The following is an 11,110-nucleotide window of genomic DNA, read 5'->3' on the forward strand; positions in this document are numbered from 1 at the left end:
GACAGTGACCCAAAACACTCTGCCAGTTCAGTCAAGGACTTTATCAGGGCAAAGAAATGTAAAGTCTTAGATTGCCCAAATCAATCTCCAGATTTAAATCTGATTGAACATTAATTTCACCAGGTGAAGAGGAGACTAAAGACAGAAACTCCCCAAACCAAGCAACATTTGGAATTGGCTGCATTAAAGGCTGTGGAAAAGCATTTCAAAGCATAAGACCAAGAGTCTGGTGATGTCTATAGGTTGCAGACTCACTGCTCTGATTGCATGCAAAGGATCTGCAACTAAATAATAGCTTTTAATCTTTTACATCTGCCTTAAATTCAACTGTTCAACTGTCAAACATTTGGCATCACACAGTTTTTTTAAAAAAAATACAATCTTTTCTGTGTGAATAGTTTTGAAAATGTAATTTGAATTTCCTGTGATCTCAAAGCTAAATTTTAATCAGGCATTACTCCAGTCTTCAGTGTCACATGATCCTTTAGAAATCATTCTTATATGCTGATTTCTGAAGGTTCAGATAGTTTGAAGAAACTCATACAGGTTTGTAGCAACATGAATGTCAGTAAATGCTAACAGAATTTTCGGTTCGGACATTTATGGTTGACCCTGTCAGATATGAAAGAGAAAGACAGGGTCTTCCTCATGGATGCCTCATGCTGGGCGGTAGTAGCCCCAGCCGTGTGCCAGCTCCTCATATCGCGTAGTGTAGAAATTCTCCCGCTCCCCAAGATCAGCGACGCTCTAAACTGGGGGCTTCTAAGACGAGGCCTGACTTGACAGTCGTGCTTCACTCAAAGAAGCCCCCGACAAAGCGGTCCTGACGGTTTTGGGCCGCTAAGGGCGTCCCCTGCTGGTGAAGAGTGGGTAGCACCACATTACATGGTGTCCATCTCTCTCCAAAGCCCTCAAGAGCAGTTAGTTTGGCTGTCTCCTGCCGGTCCTCCGCTTCAGGGAACCGAGCTAGCAGATCCAATAACACCAGAGGCCAGTCTCGAGAGACTGGTTCTCTTAGTAGACTATTTAGCAGCGAGGGAACTACTGCCAAATGTGTCTCGTTGGGTCCTGCAGACTGTAGAGAAGGGTCATCGTATTCAGTTCGGCAGTCCACCGCCGCCATTCAATGGGGTATTTCCCACACTGGTGGGCCCCAAGCAGGCTCTGGTATTGGAACAGGAAGTAAACACTCTTCTGAGGAAGGAGGCCATCGAGGTGGTCCCTCCTCACTACAGGGAGTCCGGGTTCTACATTCTACATCTCTTCCATTGAACTGATTACACATATGATTCAGAGCCGGTCACACTGGAGGCGTTCCCAAAGTGTCTCCTACGCAGCGTCTCGTTCCTTTGAGGAACTAGGGTTACATACGTAACCTAGAGGCGTTTTTTGCTACTGTACCTTTAAGACTTTTATTTGTAAACAAGCTCTGTTGTTATTAATCAATTTCTCTACCAACAGTAGAGCAAACTGTGAAACTCTTGCGATCTACCATATGATACAGTTGGATGATACACCCATTAAGTTAAGTCACTTTCAGTGTACATGTTTTGCATAATGGACATCTGACACTCATGTTTGCAGACCTACAGCTCGGTTCACACGGTTGACACCATTGATCGCAGCAGTCAGTGGGTACGCTGTGGCTGGGGGTCTGGAGCTGGCCCTGCTGGCTGACTAGAGGGTGGTTGAGGAGAGCTCCATCATAGGTGTTTTCTGCCACAGATTTGGTAGGTATTGTTTTCTCTTTTATTTTACTTAGATGTGTTAAGTTGAGGTAGGAGTGGCATTGGCCGGCATGGCTTTGTTTGTTTATACTAGAGACCTGGCAATCTGACGGATTTTTCAGTCCCGCTCCCGCAAGATTCTGTCCCACGCCCGCCCGTTCCCGCAGAAATATATCTTAACTGGTCCCGCTTCTGCTCGCGACATTCATGTTTTGTCCCGCTCCCGCCCGCAAAAGCCCACATAAAAGTAATCTATATAGATTTTTTTTTGTACATTCGAAGAAATTTACATGAAATGGTTCTGTAACATCTCCTAAACTCCACAACATCCTAGCATAATCCTCACGATAAAATATTTGTTATTTAGGCTAAGCATCAACATTCACAAACCACTGTTATTTTTTAACAGAAAAGCAAGCGTGGGCTGCTGCGTGCATGATTTGGTATGGCAGAATGCCAGCAGTGCTTGCTTTATTATCACTAAAAGCTGACATCTCAATTAATCGAGATCTCATAAAGCTCTGTTATAACACAATAAATATATGCACAATGAATCTTTCACAAAGTCTACACTTTCAGCACTGCGGTAAGTTGATTCTAAGTTAATCACCTCTGATTGGCCATTGCATTCCAGAAATCAACAGCTGAGTCTGTGATTGGCTACATTGCGCAACCCTTTAAACACGTGTTATAAATATAAACTATGCCTAGCTTGAGCATATCAATCATTTTAATGTTAATATTAGTTGTTCTTTTTGCTTTTGTGCAACAGATGAATAATTTATATATTTTAGACACTTTATGTTTAGATAATTTCTATTTTGCAGGAGTCCTGCAAATCATTTTATTCTCCCGCATCCCGCACACACACGTGTCTCTTCCCGCCCACGCCCGCACCCGCACCCGCACTCGCACTCGCCCATCAAGAGTTGCCCCGCGCTGCACCCTGTTGCATTGGGTCCTGCGGGGGGGTACAGGTCTCTAGTTTATACCTACTACTCTGGATCAGGGTTGGGGGAAGGGGTTTGTGGTTATTATTTTTTTTCTTCTAAAAAATCTTGAAAGAAGGAAATCCTAAAAGAAAACTGATATTAGTATAGCACTACTTGTCTGGGTAACAACGTTGTTTTGAAACAACACAGATATCTATGGTAACACCTAAAAGAGTTAAATGAACATAAAAACTACAATTTAAATAACTTTACAGTAATGATATATATATATATATATATATATATATATAGATATATATATATATATATATATATATATATTTTTTTTTTTTTTTTTTTTTTTTTTTTGACAAAAACAAAACATTTTATAAAATCATAAACCTCACATGATAATATAACATTAATGTTATTTTTAGCCAGTCCCTTAGCTCATTCTCTCAGATGGCTCAGGTATGCAAAACATTCACAGCTTATATTGACTGCAAGCCCCTGGATTACCATATTCATGTACCATGATATTACCATATTGTAAAGTGGTACTTCCAGGATTCTATTACTGCTGTATTATGAGTAATGAAATAAAGTGTGTCAATTTCAATCCAAACACAGTAAATTAAATCCTGCGATACTAAACTATTGTGGAAAGGCTTTGCAGTATGTAGAAAGAGAAACTAACTTTTATGCAGTTTCATTCCGCCTGTGCTAGTTTCTCTGTGCTACAGATATGACCACAGTGTATATAAATATGTCAGCAGTGCTATAATTTACTGTCAGGAACTGATTTTTCCAGCTGCTCATTTAAAACATAAAGGCATCATCATGACCCTCTCTCTTTCATTAAACCAAGCATCCGGGCATTGCCCACATGTGGCTGTGGACCTGTTCCTCATACTGTCTGCCTCTGCTGTACTCTCGCCACCCATGAAGACGTGACACCTTCTGTCTTTAAATCTTCACCAGCATTCTACAATAATGATTAGCAAAATTGTTTGTGCATTGAAAAATGCAGTGCTTGCTAAGACAATTGCCTGCATTAATACTGCTCTTATTTAGGAATTTGATCAAACTTTTAACTCTTAAAAAATTGGCATGTACTGTAAATTTACATGCACTACTTTTAAGGCATGATACAGTACCTCAAATCATATGTTTTGGTGTGGTATGCTAGTGCTTTTCTTACTCTAATTCTCACATGGACGAAAAAAAAAATGGGTGAACATCACATATATTCACTTATGAGGAACACAAGCCATAAAGAGAGCAGAATATATTTTATTGAGAGGTAAACTCTTTTGAATTTGACCTTTAAGTTAACACCTAAAACAACTTAGAAACTGTGTAGTAACATTCTAAAAAAAAACTCAAAACAGCTTAGTAACCACATAGCAAGTCCCTGGTAACTACTCACAACACCAGCAATGACATGCCAGAATTACATGCAATTACAATACTCTGACTTGCAAAAAGCATTTACATCCTTGTAGAACTTGTAATTACAACTCTGACATTACAACATTACAGTTTTATATATCAGTTTGCCAGATTATTTGAAATATTCTTATAGTGCGTTTAACAAAAACTTGACAAATGTTTTGGGCTTCTTTTAACCAACTATGGTTTCATCAAATGCTGATAAAAGTTTGAATGAGTAAATTAAACCCTACTTACAATCAATACAATGTCTTTAATTTTAACCATTTCACATTCATTAAAAAATAATAATAATGAAAACAGTTGGGACACTGTACAAATTGTAAGTAAAAAAGGAATGGAATAATTTACAAATCTCATAAACTTATATTTTATTCACAATAGAATATAGATAACATATCAAATGTTGAAAGTGAGGCATTTTGAAATGTCATGCTAAATATTGGCTCATTTTGGATTTCATGAGAGCTACACATTCCAAAAAAGTTTGGACAGGTAGCAATAAGAGGCCGGAAAAGTTAAATGTACATATAAGGAACAGCTGGAGGACCAATTTTCAACTTATTAAGTCAATTGGCAACATGATTGGGTATGAAAAGAGCCTCTCAGAGTGGCAGTGTCTCTCAGAAGTCAAGATGGGCGGAGGATCACCAATTGCCCCAATGCTGCGGCGAAAAATAATGATGCAATATCAGGAAGGAGTTTCTCAGAGAAAAATTGCAAAGAGTTTGAAGTTATCATCATCTACAGTGCATAATAACATCCAAAGATTCAGAGAATCTGGAACAATCTCTGTGCGTAAGGGTCAAGGCCGGAAAACCATACTGGATGCCCGTGATCTTCGGGCTCTTAGACGGCACTGCATCACATACAGGAATGCTACTGTAATGGAAATAACAACATGGGTTCGGGAATACTTCCAGAAAACATTGTCGGTGAACACAATCCACCGTGCCATTCCTATTCCTAAACTTGAGCAACTTGTCTTCTCAGTCCCCAGACTTTTGCAGACTGTTATTAAAAGAAGAGTGGATGCCACACAGTGGTAAACATGGCCTTGTCCCAACTTTTTTGAGATGTGTTGATGCCATGAAATTTAAAATCAACATATTTTTCCCTTAAAATGATACATTTTCTCAGTTTAAACATTTGATATGTCATCTATGTTGTATTCTGAATAAAATATTGAAATTTGAAACTTCCACATCATTGCATTCTGTTTTTATTCACAATTTGTATAGTGTCCCAACTTTTTTGGAGTCGGGTTTGTAGTTTTCAACCGATTTATAAATAAAACTGGAAAGATATCTCTCCACTTCACATTGTCCAATGAAATTTGAGCTTGTTTAAGACGCATAGCAACTTCCTAGAAACTGCAACTGTATAGAAACGTGTTCAAAATCACACCACATAGCAACCACCCATAACATCCTTACAGTCGCAGAGCAATATGTTATACATAACTCAGGTCATCTTGATTAAATATTTAGCATAGATACGTAGCAAATCTCTGGCATCCACCTACAGTACAACACTCTATCAACCGCATAGCAACTTGCTCATACTATACATACTCAGTACAGCGTAGAAACCACTAGCAACATCCTGACATTGTGGCAGTGACGCCACGCCACACATTTTCTCCAGAAAATTGTATTTATTTTTGAAATCATAAACCAATAGCTTACATGATATGATATATCTATAGTCACATTACACTTCTATTTGGAGCATCTAACATGCAACCATTTCCTCAACCTACCAAAATATTTGGTCAACAAATTTTATGTGTTGTTTCTGCCACACATCGGTTCCTGTGGCCTTTCCGCTATGATCAAATTTAAATGAGATCTATCATTTGGAGACTGTTTTTTTCCCACAGAACAAGGCTAAGCGCTCTGACACTACCCACTTATTTCCTCTGAATTTTCCTCACTCTCTCCAGTACTTACCCACAGTGCACAGCAGGCCCTTAAACACCATTCATCTCACATAATAGATGTCTTGGGCACCATCAGTGGAAAGGGTTTATTTTAACATCCTGCTTGTAGGTTTTATTTTACCTAATCTTGTTTTGGCAAGTGAATTTTAGGGCTGTATTTGGGAGACCAAGATGGGAACAGCTTAGGGGAATCCCTCGTGGTGAGAGATAAAAGAGAAAGAAATGAGAAAGAAATGCGAATGGGGGAGGTTACCCTGGGAGGGGGAGGTTTGCTTGGGAACTGACTGAAATCTCTCTGATGTGGCCAAATACTTCCTGTTGTGTCTTCAGATACTACATTGACCCACCAAACTGAAAGAAACAGCCCTGAAAAGAATGTGGACAAGCCATTTAAGTGATTCAGCTAGTGCAGTTACACATTAAAACCCAAGGGAAATATTGTTTGACCTAGTTAAAAGTTATGTAGTCTTTAGCATGTTGATCCTATTATGTACCTTCCTGGTCTTATTGTGCACAGTTCATCAGTGCATGTTATACCAAAGAAGAAGAAGAAAAAAACTGTATAAACTTTAATTTAAAAGTAATAACTTTGGGCACATTTACTTTCTTTTTTGGCTACATTATATATAGCTAGTTAGTGTTACCATTGTCAAAATGTCCTTACCTGACCTAGGTTCCAAAAGTGTCTGATTCCATTCTACTATGGAATGCCCACTTTTCATGATCCAGTCTCATTGAATATTCTGTTTCACATGGAAAGTTTGTTCCCAGCTCAAATGAAATGCAGTACATTTATCAGAGACCAGAAGATCTGTGAAATCTGAGTTTATCCTAACTGCACACATTGTATCTAATCCAACAGCCCAGGTGGTCAAAGCCAGTTGCTCTGAATGCAGTTTCCATTCGTCCACCTCATCCAGTGGAGCGGCTGCCAACAACTGAAATGACTCGACCTATCTCCAATTTTACAGACATTCTACTTCAACCTTCAGAACCTTCCTTGGCCTGTAATGCTTGGACTCAGAGATGCAGATTTCGTCAATACTGTTGACGGTTTTAGAGAGAGAACGGAAGACTTTCTTTAATGCATTCATTTATTTGAATTGAATAGCTTAAACTGAAATGAACTAAATTTTAGGTTTATCCATTAGTGATTTTTAAATATAATTAATAAGGGACAGGTTTTGTATCATTGTCGTGTGGGTTCTGATTTCACAGACATGTAAACCATATCTTAAAGCTTCTCATTTAGCTTTTGTTGCATTTGTGTAATTGTATAGTCATGTGCGTGTAAAGGTTTTTTCCTGAGCTCTAGTGTGGTACTGTGGTCTAACACGGCATTAACTCAACACCACTGTGTGTGCAAGCTTGCGTCGTAGGCTTTATTGGGGCTTTGATGTTCTGTGGATACCAGTATCACCAGCATGAACACGTACAGGAAGACATAAAAGTTCAACCGCAGGCTCAGGCTTACACAGACAGATCTATTCATTCAGTCAAACACCTGAGGTGAACTGAAATCACCCAGGTGCTAATGCAGGACTAGTGACAGGGAGTCTGTAAAGCCATTGTGCCACTTCAGTGTCTCCTGTGTGTGAGATCAAGAGGATTTTGCACAATAGTGAAGGTCTGGGCATAAAGGTGGTGGATTGATTAGGAGAGATGTATGGGTTACTTTATCTAACTCACAGTCACATAATTTTGACCAATACAGGTGCCTGAGACACCTCTAGTCTCTTACTAGCTATGTTTACATGTGTTATGTTAACCTAGCTGTCAATCGACAACATTAACCACTGAGCCACCATGACAGCATTGATCGAGCTCAGTCTGAATTAAATTTTGATCTGATTGAAAGGGGTTATGGTTAAATAATCTGTTTAATAGGAAAATTCTAGCCATGTCAACCCTTGAATCAGAATACTTTCTCAATCAGATTAAAAAATACCAGAGCAGTGGTAGCTTAAATGCATAGCTTTAGGGTACATATAATAAAATTTACAGAAATCTAAAATTGGATTGGATTAATTTGGATTGACAAAAAGATTACATGTAAACAGTAAACTGATTCCTAAATGCACTCTTTTCTTGTTTGTCAAAAAATCCTCTTTTAGATGGTCAGCTGGTCAAACCTAGATTTGGCGACTCTGGTGATTTATTTAATATTAACGTGAATGTACCTTGGATTTGGATTTCTTGAATTTATGGATTTTACACCACCTCTGCTTTAAAGACTGCTTGCAGATGTGTAATAGAGATGGAGGACTGACTTTCTGAATGACATACTTGAGTAATAGGAAATATGGAAGGATGTGCTTACTGAAAGAAACTCCCTCCCACCTCAGCTCAGGCTGCCAGATGTGTAGTGTGTTGACTGAGAGGTCAGATGATTGGTAGCAAATGTATCTATCTACTCATTATCTCTCACCCTCTCAAACCACTATGAATAGAGATGCATTATTTCCATAACCCACTACAAGAGGACTTTAGGAGAAAATATATAGAATGTGGCAGTAATGATGCTAGTTCTAATGTTCATCATGATTAGTTTAATGCATCCTTGCCTAATAAAGTATTCAATATATTTCAAATAAAAATCTGACCTCAAAATTTAGTGTTAGAATCAGAATTATAATCAGAAAGAGCTTTATTGCTAAGTATGCTTGCGCATACAAGGAAATTGTTTTAGTGACATAAGCTTCCAGTACACAGAGACAACACAGATGAAATATTTATTTATATTCAGAAAGAGCTTTATTGCTAAGTATGCTTGCGCAATATATTGACATAAGCTTCCAGTACACAGAGACAACACAGATGAAAAAACAAATATATATATATATAAAAAAAAAAATATAGATGATAATAGAATAGAACAGAGTGAGATGCAGGGATGTACTAGGATGGAGGGGTAACAAATAAATATAAGGATATTGCACATTTGTATTGCATAAGTGGGGAACATTTAACTGTTCATGAGGTAGATTGCCTGGGGGAAGAAACTGTTCTTGTGCCTGACTGTCTTGGTATTTGCGGCTCTGAAGCGCCGGCCAGATGGCAAATGTTCAAAAAGGGGGTAACTTGGATGTGAGGGATCCAGAGTGATTTTCTGATCCCTTTTCCTCACTCTGGATGTATACAGTTCTTGAAGGGTGGGCAGGGGAGTACTAATAATCCTTTCAGCAGTCCAAACCGTTCTCTGTAGTCTTCTGATGTCTGATTTTGTAGCTGAACCAAACCAGACAGTTATTGAAGTGCACAGGACTCAATGATGGCTGAGTAGAACTGTTTCAGCAGCTCCTATGGCAGGTTAAACTTCCTCAGCTGGCGAAGGAAGTACAACCTTTGTTGGGCCTTTTTAACAATGGAGTCAATGTGATTGTTCCACTTCAGGTCCTGAGAGATGGTGGTTCCCAGGAATCTGAATGACTCCACTGTGCTGTCTATGATGGTAAGTGGGGGGAGTGCAGGGGGGTTTCTCTTGAAGTCCACTATCATCTCCACTGTTTTGAGTGTGTTCAGCTCCAGGTTGTTAAGACTGCATCAGACAGCCAGCTGCTCAACCTTTTGTCTGTAAGCAGACTTGTCACCATCCTGGATGAGACAGATGACTGTAGTGTCGTCTGCAAACTTCAGGAGCTTGACAGAGGGGTCTTTTGAGGTGCAGTCGTTGGTGTATATATCTGCATGTGTTCATAATTCACCACCTACCAGTTAATCCTCAGCTCCTCTATTTTCTGTCTGTCTCACACAGGTGTGCCATTGATAGATGGCGGTACGATGAGATTCCCACAGTTGATTGGTCTCGCGAGCACAAAATCTCATCCTCACAGGCTGACCGGTGAAGGCGCGAGAGGCTTTAACATTTGGACTGGCAAACAGAGTGGTGCCTGATGGCCAAGGTACACATACACATGCTCTGAAACTTACTTTAACATGATGAAGCAGTTGATCATATACCACTTGAAACACATTGTATCTATGTTGAAATAATATCATAGATAGTTGTGTTTGTGGGTGTTCTTGTCACATGACTAATCATAACGTGGAAAGTTTTAATATGGAAAAGCACAAATTAAATTTAAGAACTTCATTTAAATTCAGGTCTGTTTCTTAAACAAACCTGTTGTTTTGCTTCAGAAGCTTTGGAATATGAATTATCGCTGTATGTATTATTACAACTTTTATATTATTACAAACTTTAGAGTGTGCTTGTGGTATTCTGCTATTCTATATGCTTTCACTTTTTGAAAAAGAGCAGTGTGGACATTCTGCACTATATTTCTTTTTGTGATCTATACACAAGGATGTCACACAGGTTTGTAGCGATGCGATTCCCTTTAATTTTATCTAACTTTTATACAGCATGCCAGTGTATCTTTTGATGCTGTACTGTATATGTGTTGTTTTGTCCAGTCTATGAGCGTTTACATCTTTCCGAGTTCCCTTGAGGATGTTAGCAGATTAAACTAATGTAATGTGGTAGCAGTTCACACAGTCACATCAAGGTTAGATGAGATGAGCTCAAAGCTGTTTAGAGATACTGTTAAACAAGCACATCAGTTTCAAAATTACTTTCCATAGGAGATCTGGACAGAGGCCAGAGCTTTCATGTGCTTCACAGAAGGACAAAATGAGTTCATATCAGAAGGAAATGAGTGATGATATGGAGGTCACTTGAGGTCACACATTATGGTCAGCTGAAAAAAAAAATAGGATTGTTACATCTACCCAATGTTTTTGCTGAGGTCTGTTATGTACTTAATTAGGAATGGCCCCATTTTGGCATCTTCACATCTAATTGTCAGTCTGTGTGCATTTGTTTTAGCGCTTCAAGTGGCTCTTGAACTTGCTGAGCAGGTCAGCACATTTCCACAGCTCTGTCTCTGTGCTTACTGTAACTCCGCCTACCATGCTGTCTTTGACTCCTCCTCCTTCACCAAGGCCATGCAGTATGAGTTTGACCATGGCCTGCCAGTCGTTGTAGCTGAAGCAGTCACTGGAGGAACAAAATTCACCTGGGAGAGGCGGGATCGTTCTCTAAGAGTAAACTGTGA

The 11,110-nt window shown here is 39.1% G+C and overlaps 1 pseudogene; it reads left to right on the top strand.

Moving 5' to 3' along the window:
* The first annotated feature begins 885 nt into the window (after nt 1–885).
* LOC122135448 lies at nt 886–11,110 on the top strand (annotated as a pseudogene).

The sequence above is a fragment of the Cyprinus carpio genome, chromosome A24 (genome assembly GCF_018340385.1).
Source record: "Cyprinus carpio isolate SPL01 chromosome A24, ASM1834038v1, whole genome shotgun sequence".
In the NCBI taxonomy this organism is placed as follows: domain Eukaryota; kingdom Metazoa; phylum Chordata; class Actinopteri; order Cypriniformes; family Cyprinidae; genus Cyprinus; species Cyprinus carpio.